Consider the following 13479-nt stretch of genomic DNA (forward strand, 5'->3'; position numbering starts at 1 on the left):
TTGAGCGTCAGGTTACTGCCTCGCAATGTCAAGTTAGGTGCGAAAAATTGACCCAATTTAGCCCTGTGACACTAGTGTAGGATTCCGACTAAATTAGCAAATGTGTTCAAAATTATATCTTACATACATCTAAATTTTACATTTCCTATTCCAAAATAAAATAAGATATCTTGCTTTCAAAAATTGTCAATTTTAAACAAGAGTAAGGTCCATTATTTGTCATTTATTACACAAAAGGTAGTTGCACTCCCCATTCCATATAAAAATGTGCCAACCTCCAGCATCCACCTACAGTAGTCTTTACTCTTTACAACTCCTTGTATATAAATGTGTTATATATTTCTTGAGCAAATCAAATATCCACTGCAATACTAACCAAGAAAGTATATTTCTTCTCCCTCTATTATATAAAAACAAATACAAGTGCTAAAGCAAGTGTTTTATTAACTAGGCAAAGAAAATATGGTGCAGCCTCATATCATTTTAACAACATTTCCAGCACAAGGACATATTAATCCAGCACTACAATTTGCCAGAATCTTGTCAAAATGGGCATAGAAGTGACATTTTCAACAAGCATTTACGCCCAAAACCGTATGGATGAAAAATCCATTGTTAATGCTCCAAAGGGGTTGAATTTTGTTCCATTTTCTCATGGATTTAATGATGGTTTTGATCATTCAAAAGACCCTGTGTTTTACATGTCACAACTTCGTAAATGTGGAAGTGAAACTGTGAAAAATATTATTCTCACTTGCTCTGAAAAGGGTCGTCCTATAACTTGCCTTCTTTACTCCATGTGACCATTTAAATTATTAGAGATAATATACTTTTAATTATTCAATTATATAAGATATTATACTTTTTATTTTGTTAAAGAGGAGCCTTGGCGTAACTGGTAAAGTTGCTGCCATGTGACCAGGAGATCACGGGTTCGAGCTGTGGAAACAGCCTCTTGCAGAAATATAGGTAAGGCTGCATACACTAGACCCTTGTGGTCCGGCCCTTCCCCAGACACGCACATAGCGGGAGCTTAGTGCACTGGGCTGCCCTTTTTTTTAAAAACATCTTTCACAAGGTAGGGATAAAAGTCTGTGTATACCCTCCCTATACCCTACTTTGTGGATTATACTGAGTTTGTTGTTGTATATTACGTCACGACACGCCTTCTCGCGTTTGAGCCTAATTCTTTTTCTTGGACCAAACATGTGGAGATTTGAACTCAAGATTGGACGTCTTACCTGCTCTAATATCATGTTGAAGTTATTAGAGAAAACTCAATTTTAATTATTTAATTATATTATGTCTCAACAGGTCGCACGTGAAGTTAACATCCCTTCTGCTCTTCTTTGGAGTCAACCAGCTACAATATTGGATATATATTACTTCAACTTTCATGGTTATGAAAAATCTATTGCTAATGAATTCAATTGTGATGACCCAAAATGTCATCTTTAAATCTAATAATTAATTTTGTGTTCTAAAACCTCGAAAATCACTATTTGTCAGTCCTCGACTTGCGTGCAAAGTTCGTAAAATTTTCCAGAATATGTTTATGTGAAAAATTGATTAAAATATGAACTAGAGCCTTAAAACTCAATTGAGTTGACTTTGGTCAATATTTTAAGCAAACAGACCCAGATCAGTATTTTAACAGTTTCAGTAGGTCCGTATCGTGATTTGGAACTTGGATGTATGCCCAGAATTTAATGTGGAGGTCCCTAACTCAAGTTATGACCATTTAACAGAAACTAATAATTTAAAGGCTAAAGATTTCCAAGTTTGACCACGGGGTTGACTTTTTTAGGTCGGAATCTAGTTTCGAAAATGTTTATACCTCCGTTATGTCATTTATGACTTGTGTGCAATCAATTTGAGGTCAATCGGACTTGATTCGATAGGTTTCGGTATCGAATGTAGAAGTTGGAAATTTCATAATAGACTAAGGTTTCAAGTGAGTTCGCGCAAGACCTAACTTCAAACGAGCATACCTCTCTTGATATGAAGTTTTATATAGTGTATTACCTATCAAATCCAAGATCTTTGAGTCTAGTTTCTAACTCTTCAAACCGTTCCTCATTTGGACATTCCTACAATAAGTTATGACCAAATTACCAAAGGCTGACAGAATGTAATTTTGCGACCATTATGCGATCGTAAAATGGTTATGCAACCGCAAACTAGTCGCAAAATGGTCCAGAATAGCCCAGTTTTGGGCACCGATTTGTGTGATCATTTTGCGACCCGCACACCAATTGTGCGGTCCATTGTGCGACCGCATACCTGTTTTCGGAGGGATAATTTTTCTATTTTCATAACCCGACCCTATTTTGATAAATATGCTTTGGGGTTTATTTTGGGGTATTTATCTGATGATTTTAGAGAGAAGTGAAAAGAGAGAGGAAGTAGATAAAGTGTCTTGTTCATCAAGTCTTGTCAAAGCCTTGAAAACCCTCAAGTTCTTCATCAAAGAGGTAAGGTTCTAACCCCTAATATTCAATTTCGAGTTTTGGTAATGATGGGTGATTAAGAGTATCATTCTTGGGGTAAGTGTTCCTTATCCTATATTGATTATATTTCATATTTCCATACTCATTTACATCATGAATCCGTGAATTCAGGGAAGAAAAATCAGATTTTTATAAAATCTTCCAAAAGCGAAAATTTAAGATTTGAAGGTCCATTTGATATCAGAATTGGATAATTTTTGTATGGTTGAACTCGTAGCGGAATGAGTGTTCAGATTTCGCGATTCTTTCCGGGATTTGAGATGTGGGTTCCACTGTCAAATATTTAAATGAATTTCGGATTTTTATTCGGAAAATTAGTAAATTCTATATGAAATTAATTCCTATGATTCGTATTGAGTATATCGAATTATTTGTGAATAGATTTGAAGCTTTTGGAGACAAATTTAAAAGAAAAAGCTGTGGTCGAGTAATTGATTGGAAATTGCAAAGCAAGGTAAGTGTCGTGGTTAACCTTGACTATAGGGAATAGAACCCTTAAATTATTTGTTATGTGAAATGCATGTGAACGACATATAGGTGAGGTGACGAGTGTCTATACGCCGTCAAATTAATTTTTTGCCAACTTACTTGAAACATTATAAATTATTTTAAATCATGAATTAATTATTATAATAATTGTTTCTCTCCTATTCTTTGTCAAATATTAATCCTTGAATTCTTGCATTAATTGTTACATGCTATTTGAATTATGTGTCTTAATTGTTATTTGATATTTAGCATATTAAATATTAAACTGCCTATTTTCTCTATGATTTTCATAATAACTTGCTATTTGTCATTGTTTGTTTTATAATTAAATCATAATTATTGTATGCTTGTTGTCTTATAATTTTATATTAATTATTGTATTTATTGGAAAAATTTCTTCTATAAGAATTGATAAATGAATATATTGGAGGAGCGGGTTGCACGCCGCAACAACATTGAATTGGTAAATGTATATATATATTGGAGGAGCGGGTTGCACGCCGCAACAGAATTGATCAAAATGAATATATTGGAGGATCGGGTTGCACGCAACAGACTTATTAAAAAGTCCATATTGGAGGATCGGGTTGCACGCCGCAACAGACTTATTAAAAGTTCATATTGGAGGATCGAGTTGCGCGCCGCAACAGACTTATTAAAATTCAATATTGGGGGATCGGATTGCACGCCGCAATAGACTTATTTAAAAGTCAATATTGGGGGATCGGATTGCATGCCGCAATAGACTTATTTAAAAGTCAATATTGGGGGATCAGATTGCATGCTGCAACAGACTTATTTAAAAGTCTATATATACTTGATTGAAATAAATATATGACAGACCTGATTAAAATGAATATATTGGGAGAGCGGGTTGCACGTTGTAACAGAATTGAATGTGAATATATTATGAGAGCGGATTGTACACTGCAACAGAATTGATGAAAATGATAGTTGGTTATGACTGCTGAATTGGCTTCAATTATTATAAATGAGTTACCTGATTTATTTCTATTATTTGTTGTTGTTACTAATATTGCGTACAGGTTAATGTAAGTGAACCGCCTTAGCCTCGTCACTACTTCGTCGAGGTTAGGCTCAGCACTTACTAGTACATGGGGTCGGTTGTACTGATACTACACTCTGCACTTCTTTTGCAGATTTCGGAGTTGGTCCCAGTGGCGTACCATAGACTTCCTCGGATTTCAGCTACTCAGAGGAGACTTGAGGTATAACTACACGATGTTCGCAGTTCTGAAGTCCCCGTCTACTCTACTTTAGCTGTGTGTTTGTTTCTAGACAACTTTATTTTGTTCAGACCTTTATTTGTATTATTCTAGAAGCTCGTGCACTTGTGACAACAATTCTGGGATGGTATTTAGACACCGTTATTTTTAAGGATTATTCACTACATTTCAGACTTCACTTCCGCAATTGTTCTTTGTTATTAATAAATTAAAAAATATTATTTTAAAAATGGATAATATTATTCTAACGTTGGTTTGCCTAGAAAATGAAATGTTAGGTGCCATCACGGTCCGAAGGTGGAAATTTCGGATCGTGACAGTTGGTATCAGAGCACTAGGTTACATAGGTCTCACGAGTCATGATCAAGCTTAATAGAGTCTGAAGGATCGGTACGAAGACATTTGTACTTATCTTCCAGAGGCTACAAAGTTTAGGAATAATTCTACTTCCTTCATTCCTGATCGTGCGGCATTGATTTATCTTGAAACATATATCTCATATTCCTTTGTATCCACTCGTGTATGATATTGCACACTCAGTATCACTTGTGCGTCGACGGTTCGTGATGCCGCAGATGGACTACGAAAGAGCCAGAGATGCTCAACATTGCCTCAACGTGTGGTTCCAACTGAAGATGCGGACGTATTGAGAGATCAACCAGTGAATCATGTGAGGGGTGCGGCGGACCTTGGCATATGGTTGATTTATACGAGCTGTGAAGGTTAATATAGTGGATCATCGGACGTGGTGAACTATGACATCGCGTCGAGTGGGGGAGTCCACTATCAATGGATGGATTACGGGGTCATGTGTTATATCAGTTTTGGCCTGAAATGTATATATATGGTACTGAAAGGTTCTCCAAAATTTATACATGTTTAAGACCTGAGATTTTGTAGAGGATAAGGTTGGGACTTGCGGTATGTCCGCCTACTTAATAATCATATACTTCAGTACCAAAGGAGTTAGAGAAATAACTTTAATTTTTAGAAAGTCTACTCAGCGTGGACGTTATGGTTGCGGATTTTGGGGTGCTTCAGAGGAAATACAGTGGTTGACGAGATTTTGGACCAAGATTTGTCTGTATGGAGCTCTACCTTTGTGGTCGTTGTGTATAAATATAGGTGTTAAAAAATGGGTCAGCTCAACAGCGTTGAGTCAGCATAACAAAAGAATAAATTGGCCTTGGGAGAGATAATTCTCCAAAAGTGTATGTGGCAAGCCTATGAAGAGGGCAGACCAGTCAATGCAACACTGCCGACTTGGCTCAGTTCTTAGAAATGCTTTTGAAAGAGTTTGTTCCCGGAATCTTCGTAATGTGTGGCACATAGGTTTTGAACGGTTGCGTCAGGCTACCCTGACGGTGTCATAATATGCTATCAGGTTCAATTAGGTAGCCCGTCGTATTCCTACTTTTCTTCCTACAGCCAGAAAGCGAGTCCACAGACTTATTAAAGGACTCAATTATAATCGTAAAATTTTGTACGACTTGGGAGCTACAGGCTGATACTTCATTTCCGCTAGTGGTAGAAATTGCCAAGATATTAGAACATGTTCGGGATGAGGAAAAAGGAAATTAAGGATACCAAGACGTTTCGAGGTTCTGGGGGATTCAGTGGATTCTACTCTGAAAGTATAAATCATTATGGTGGGAGCTCGGGCAGTCAGCCAACCTAGTCCGCACATCAGATTACTCGGGGTGCTCCAGTAAGTTCTTTTAATGCACCACCGACATGAGTACCTACAATGATTATTCCAGTTATCTGGCACAGACTCAATATGAGCAGCCAAACCCGCAAATGGGTTGTTATGAATACGGTGATACTAGGCACATCATGAAAAAAAACAATTGTCCCAAACTTGGGAGAGGCATATTTTATCAAAGCACTCAGGCTACGTGCCCCATTACAGTTACTACACCACCCACACGACCAGTTAGGGGTGGAGGACAGGCGGGTAGAAGGCGTCCTAGAGGTGGAGACCCAGCCGTTGTTATATTTGTTTTATGGAATGGCGGAGGTCGTTACATCAGATGGTGTTGTTATAGGTACGACCTAGATTTAAAATAAAGGAATAATTTTCTTAACTTGATTCAGTTCTGAGTATCAAGACGAGTCCTCCTATTGTGCTCCACTTATGAGTGAGCCTCATAATTCTATAATCTACTTATGTGTTTACTCCTGTTGGGAGGTTTTATGGAGATAGTTACGCCTATCATTCCATGTTGGCCTCTAATAAGAGCTGTGAGGCTAAAAGTGGCTTTCTGTTACATATTTCGGTAAGTTTTGATGTAATTTACGGATAATTAATTACAAATTGTGAATTATATGCCCTACCAGTATGGGGTTTATTATGTGTTGTGATTTTGTTTAACGAAAGTTATTTAAAAAGAGAAAATGGAAAGTTTCGATTGGCAAAATGTGCATATTAATTATGATTCAGAACTGAGGCTGAGGTCCTCACATTTTAAAATAAATTGATATGTTTAAACCGGGTTATGAGCTGCGGTGGAAGTTATACAAGGACGAGATCCTTGTGATAAAAATTCTTGTGTTTAAATTCTCCCTTGTGAAATTAAATTTGTACTATAGTACTAATAGGGAGCCATGCCTGCTAGGCTTATTTGAAATTTTTTGTATGAAATTCTCTGTGCATACTTACCAAATTCGTGTTGTAATATTGAGTTGTAACCTACGAGGTAGGTGCCCGCCCAGGTGGCGTTAAATGTGACTCGTTAATTCAGGTAAATAATTATGAGGTTTTCATGCCTCGCATCTCGTTATTAGTATTGTGAAGGTTTGAAATGAGATTTTTGTTAACATGAAGTTAATTGACGATTCTGTAATTGATTATGAATAACTATTAAGACCAGATTGACCCAGAAGGGTGCCCTATTTAGATGGTCAGACGAATGTGAGTTGAGCTTTTAGAAACTCAAGACTGTTTTGACTACAACACCAGTATTGGTATTACCCACAAGTTCAGGATCTTATACGGTGTATTGTGATGCATCTCACATTTGGCTTGGTGCAGTATTAATGCAAGATAGCAGGGCGATTGCATATGCATCGCGGCAGTTGAAAGTTCACGAGAAACATTTTCCTGTTCATGACTTAGAACTGGCAGCCATTGTTCATGCACTGAAGATTTGGAGGCATTACCTCTACGGTGTCTCGTGTGAGGTATTTACCGATCATCGTATCCTTCAGTACTTGTTCAAATAAGAAGATCTTAATTTGAGGCCGAGAAGATGGTTAGGGTTGTTGAAAGACTATGATATCACCATTTGTATCACCCCGGAAAGGCCAATGTGGTGGCCGATGCTTTGAGTAGAAAGGTTGTGAGTATGGGCAGTTTTGCGTATATTCTGGTTAGTGAGAGGCCATTACCTGCAGATGTTCAGACTTTGGCTAATCAATTCGTGAGGTTAGATATTTCAGAACCTAGTCGGGTTCTAGCTTGCACAGTTGCTCCGTCTTCTTTATACGAGCGCATCAGAGAAAGGTAGTATGATGATCCTCGTTTACTTGTCCTTAAGTACACGGTGCGGCACGGTGATGCCAAACAAGTTTCTGTGGGGGAAGATGGAGTTCTGCGAATGCAGGGTCGTATTTGTGTGCCTAATGTAGATGGGCTTCATGAATTAATTCTTGAAGAGGCACACAGTTCTAGGTATTCTATTCATCCAGGTACCGCCAAAGTGTATCAAGATTTGCGGCAACATTATTGGTGGAGGAGAATGAAAAGGGATATAGTTGCATATGTAGCTCGGTGTCTGAATTGTCAGCAAGTTAAGTACGAGCATCAGGGACCTGGTGGTTTGCTTCAGAAATTAGAAATTCCTGAATGGAAATGGGAGTGTATCACTATGGATTTTGTTGTTGGACTCCCACAGAATCAGAGAACATTTGATGCAGTTTAGGTCATTGTGGACAGGTTGACCAAGTCAGCACATTTCATTCCAGTGGCAGTTACCTATTCTTTAGAAAGGTTAGCTGAAATTTATATTTGTGAGATTGCCCGCCTTCACGGTGCCCGTGTCGATTATTTCAGATTGAGGTACGCAGTTTACCTCACACTTCTGGAGAGCTGTACATTGTAAGTTAGGCACGCAGGTTAATTTGAGTACAGCATTTCATCCACAGACATACGGACAGTCAGAGCGCACCATTCAGATATTAGAAGATATGCTTCGCACTTGTATTATGGACTATGGGGTTTCTTGGGATCAATTCTTGCCACTTGCGGAGTTTGCTTATAATAATAGCTACCAGTCAAGCATTCAGATGGCACCATATGAGGCGTTATACGGAAGGCGATGCCGATTGCCAGTTGGTTGGTTTGAACCGGGAGAGGCTCGGATTTTGGGTACCGATTTGGTACATGATGCCTTGGATAAGGTCAAAGTTATTCAAGATCGACTTCGCATAACTCAGTCTAGGAAAAAGAGTTATGTCGACCGTAAAGTTTGTGATATTGCATTCATGGTTGGAGAAATAATATTACTCCGGGTTTCACCTATGAAAGGTGTAATGAGGTTCGGAAAGAAGGTCAAGTTGAGCCCTAGGTATATTGGACCCTTTGAAATTCTTGAAAGGGTAGGTAAAGTAGCCTACAAGCTTGCATTACCACCTAGTTTATCAGCAGTTCATCCGGTGTTCCATGTGTCTATGCTCCAAAAATATCATGGTGATCTGTCCCATGTGTTAGATTTCAACTCAGTCCAATTGGACAAAGATTTGACTTACGAGGAGGAGTTAGTGGCTATTCTAGCCCGGAACGTCCGACAATGAGGTCTAAGAGTTATCCTTCAGTTCGAGTGCACTGGAGAGGTCAGTCGGTAGAGGCATCTACCTGGGAGTGCGAGTCGGACATATGGAGTAAATATCCACACTTATTCACCAGCCCAGGTACTTTTTCTAACTTCGTTCGAGGACGAACGTTTATTTTAGAGGTGGAGATTGTGATGACCCAAAATGTCATCTTTAAATCTAATAACTAATTTTGTGTTCTAAGACCTCGAAAAGCACTATTTGTCACTCCTCGACTTGCGTGCGAAGTTCGTAGAATTTTCTGGAATATTTTTATGTGAAAAATTAATTAAAATGTGAACTAAAGCCTTAAAACTCAACTGAGTTGACTTTGATCAACATTTTGAGCAAACGGACCTGGATTAATATTTTGACAGTTCCGGTAGGTCTGTATCGTGATTTGAGACTTAGACGTATGCCCGGAATTTAATTTGGAGGTTTATTTTGGGGCATTTATCTGATGATTTTAGAGAGAAGTGAAAGTGTTCTAGAGAGAGGAAGTAGATAAAGTGTCTTGTTCATCAAATTCTTGTCAAAACCTTGAAAACCAACAAGAAATTCCTCAAGTTCTTCATCAAATAGGTAAGGTTCTAACCCCTAATATTCAATTTCGAGTTTGGGTAATGATGGGTGATTAAGAGTATGATTCTTGGGATAAGTGTTCCTTATCCTATATTGATTATATTTCATGATTCCATACTCATTTACATCATGAATCCGTGAATTTAGGGAAACAAAATCAGATTTTTATAAAATCTTCCAAAAACGAAAATTTAAGATTTGAAGGTCCATTTGATATCGGAATTGGATAATTTTTGTATGGTTGAACTCGTAGCTGAACGGGTGTTCGAATTTTGTGAGTTTTTTCGGGATTTGAGACGTGGGTCCCACTGTCGAATATTTAAATAAATTTTAGATTTTTATCCGGAAAATTAGTAAATTCATATGAAATTAATTCCTATGATTCGTATTGAGTATATCGAATTGTTTGTGGATAGATTTGAAGTTTTTGGAGACAAATTTAAAAGGAAAAGTTGTGGTTGAGTAATTGATTGAAAATTGCAAAGCGAGATAAGTGTCGTGGTTAACCTTGACTAGAGGGAATAGAACCCTTAAATTATTTGTTATGTGAAATGCATGTGAACGACGTATAGGCGAGGTGACGAGTGTCTATACGTCGTCAAATTAATTGTTTGCCTACTTACTTGAAAAATCATAAATTATTTTAAATCATGAATTAATTATTATAATAATTGTTTCTCTCATATTCTTTGTCAAATATTAATCCTTGAATTCTTGCATTAATTGTTACATGCTATTTGAATTATGTGTCTTAATTGTTATTTGACATTTAGCATATTAAATATTAAACTGTCTATTTTCTCTCTGATTTTCATAATAACTTGCTATTTGTCATTGTTTGTTTCATAATTAAATTATAATTATTGTATTCCTGTTGTCTTATAATTTTATATTGCATTTATTGGAGAAATTGCTTCTATAAGAATGGGTAAATGAATATATTGGAGGAGCGAGTTTCACGCTGCAACTGTATTGAATTGGTAAATGTATATATATATATATATATATATATATATATATATATTGGATGAGGGGGTTGCACGCCACAACAGAATTGGTTGAAATGAATATATTAGAGGATCGGGTTGTACGCCGCAACAGACTTATTAAAAAGTCCATATTGGAGGATCGGGTTGCATGCCGCAACAGACTTATTAAAAAGTCCATATTGGAGGATCGGGTTGCACACCGCAACAGACTTATTAAAAGTCCATATTGAAGGATCGGGTTGCATGCCGCAACAGATTTATTAAAAGTCAATATTAAGTGATCATATTGCACGCCACAATAGACTTATTTAAAAGTCAATATTGGGGGATCGGATTGCATGCCGCAACAGACTTATTTAAAAGTCTATATATACTTGATTGAAATAAATATATGGCAGACTTGATTAAAAGGAATATATTATGAGAGCGGGTTGCACGCTGTAACAGAATTGATGGAAATGATAATTGGTTATGACTGCTGAATTAGCTTCAATTATTATAAATAAGTTACCTCATTTATTTCTATTATTTGTTGTTGTTACTAATATTGCGTACAGGTTAATGTAAGTGAACCGCCTTAACCTCGTCACTACTTCATCGAAGTTAGGCTTAGCACTTACCAGTATATAGGGTCGGTTGTACTGATACTACACTCTGCACTTCTTGTGCAGATTTCGGGGTTGGTCCCAGCGGCGTACCATAGACTTGCTCGGATTTCAGCTACTCAGAGGAGACTTGAGGTATAACTGCACGACGTTCGCAGTTCTGAAGTCCCCGTCTACTTTACTTTAGCTGTGTGTTTGTTTTCAGACAGCTTTATTTTGTTCAGACCTTTATTTGTATTATTCTAGAAGCTCGTGCACTTGTGACTCCAATTCTGGGATGGTATTTAGACACCGTTGTTTTTAAGGATTATTCACTACATTTCAGACTTCATTTCCGCATTTGTTCTTTGTTATTAATAAATTAAAAAATATTATTTTAAAAATGAATAATATTATTATAACTTTGGCTTGCCTAGCAAGTGAAATAGAAGGCGCCATCACAGTCCGAAAGTGAGAATTTCGGATCGTGACACCAATGATCCAAATTGGTCAATTCAACTTCCAGGGCTTCCACAATAGAAAACTCAAGATGTTGGTTGATTTTTACTTCCCTCAAGTGCAAAAGGAAGTCTTCGTATTGCACTTCCTCCTTTCAAGGAATTAATAGACACATTAGATGCTGAAATCAACCCTAAAATTCTTGTGAATACATTTGATGAATTGGAACCTGAGGCACTCAAAGCTATAGAAAATTACAAGTTTTATGGAATTGAACCATTGATTCCTTCTGCTTTTTTGGATGGAAATAACCCTTTGGATTCTTCTTTTGGTGCTGATCTTTTTGAGAAATCAAATGATTATATGGAATGGTTAAACTCAAAGCCAAATTCATCAGTTGTTTATATATCATTTGGGAGTTTAATGAATCCATCAGTTAGCCAAATGAAGGAGATATCAAAAGGGTTGATAGATATAGGGAGATCATTTTTATGGGTAATAAAAGAAAATGAAAAAGGCAAAGAAGACGAGAAAAAGTTGTTGTATTGAAGAGTTGGAAAAAATAGGAAAAATAGTGTCGTGGTGTTCACCACTTGAAGTGTTAAAATATCCATCTTTGGGATGCTTTGTTTCTCACTGTGGATGGAATTCGGCTCTGGAGAGCTTAGCTTGTGGAGTGCCGGTCGTGGCATTTCCTCAATGGACAGATCAAATGACAAATGCTAAACAAATTGAAGATGTGTGGAAGAGTGGAGTGAGGGTAAATGTGAATGAAGATGGTGTTGTGGAAACTGAATAAATTGAAAAGATGCATTGGATTGGTAATGGATGGAGGAAAAAAGGAGAAGAATTAAGAAAGAATGCTAAGAAATTGAAAGAATTGGCTAGAGAAGCCGTGAAAGAAGGTGGATCTTCACACAAGAATTTAAAGGCTTTTATTGATGAGGTTGCTAAAGGTTATTAATATACTTTAAAACTTAGTCTTTAATCTATTAAACTTTTTTCTCTCCTTTTTTGGTCCTTCTCTTCTTCCTTTTAATTTATTGAGAATAAAATGATCATCGCTTTCGAGTGTCTTTCAGAAACAACCTCTCTATATGTACAATATAGGGTAAGGTCTTGATACGTACTACCCTCCCCAAACCTTACTTGTAGGATAACACTGGGTATATTATTGTTGTTGTTATTGTAATAAAATGAACATAGCTTAGTGGTCTTGGTATCTCTATCTTCCAAGTGCAAGATTTTACTTAGTTTCTGCTTTTAAGTTTTACTTAATAAAATCCAAGATGAGAAAGCACAAAACGATCAATGACAAGTTATAGTCCAGTTTGTGAGTTGCACAACTCATATACTGGTGAGATTTGGTTTTATAATCCATTACATATGTTATTTTAGTTATATGATATTATTCACGTGATCAGTAAATAAAACACTTCATTTTCTTCTATTCAAACTGTAAATGATCGGAGATCATCTCCTACATATACTCGTCCGTTCACGTGTTTTATCATATCTGCTTGATTAAAGAACTATTAGTTTGCACGATGAAAAAAAAAGTCAGCAGCCTGGTGCACAAAGCTCCCGCTATGCACGGGGTCCAGGAAAGGTCTGGACCGCAAGGATTTATTGTACGCAGCCTTACCCTGCATTTTTGCAAGAGGCTATTTTTACGGTTCGAACCTATGACCTCCTTAATCACATGACAGCAATTTTATCAGTTAACAGTTAATCTGCACGATGAAACGCAAAAATATAAGTATCTTTTTTCTATTACCTCTTAGAATGCCACATTGGAGCTATTAAG

The 13479-nt window shown here is 37.0% G+C and overlaps 1 pseudogene; it reads left to right on the top strand.

The window, feature by feature from the left end:
- The first annotated feature begins 548 nt into the window (after positions 1-548).
- Positions 549-12473, top strand: LOC104087675 (UDP-glycosyltransferase 75C1-like; annotated as a pseudogene).
- The last annotated feature ends 1006 nt before the right edge of the window (positions 12474-13479 follow it).

The sequence above is a fragment of the Nicotiana tomentosiformis genome, chromosome 12 (assembly GCF_000390325.3).
Source record: "Nicotiana tomentosiformis chromosome 12, ASM39032v3, whole genome shotgun sequence".
Taxonomy (NCBI): domain Eukaryota; kingdom Viridiplantae; phylum Streptophyta; class Magnoliopsida; order Solanales; family Solanaceae; genus Nicotiana; species Nicotiana tomentosiformis.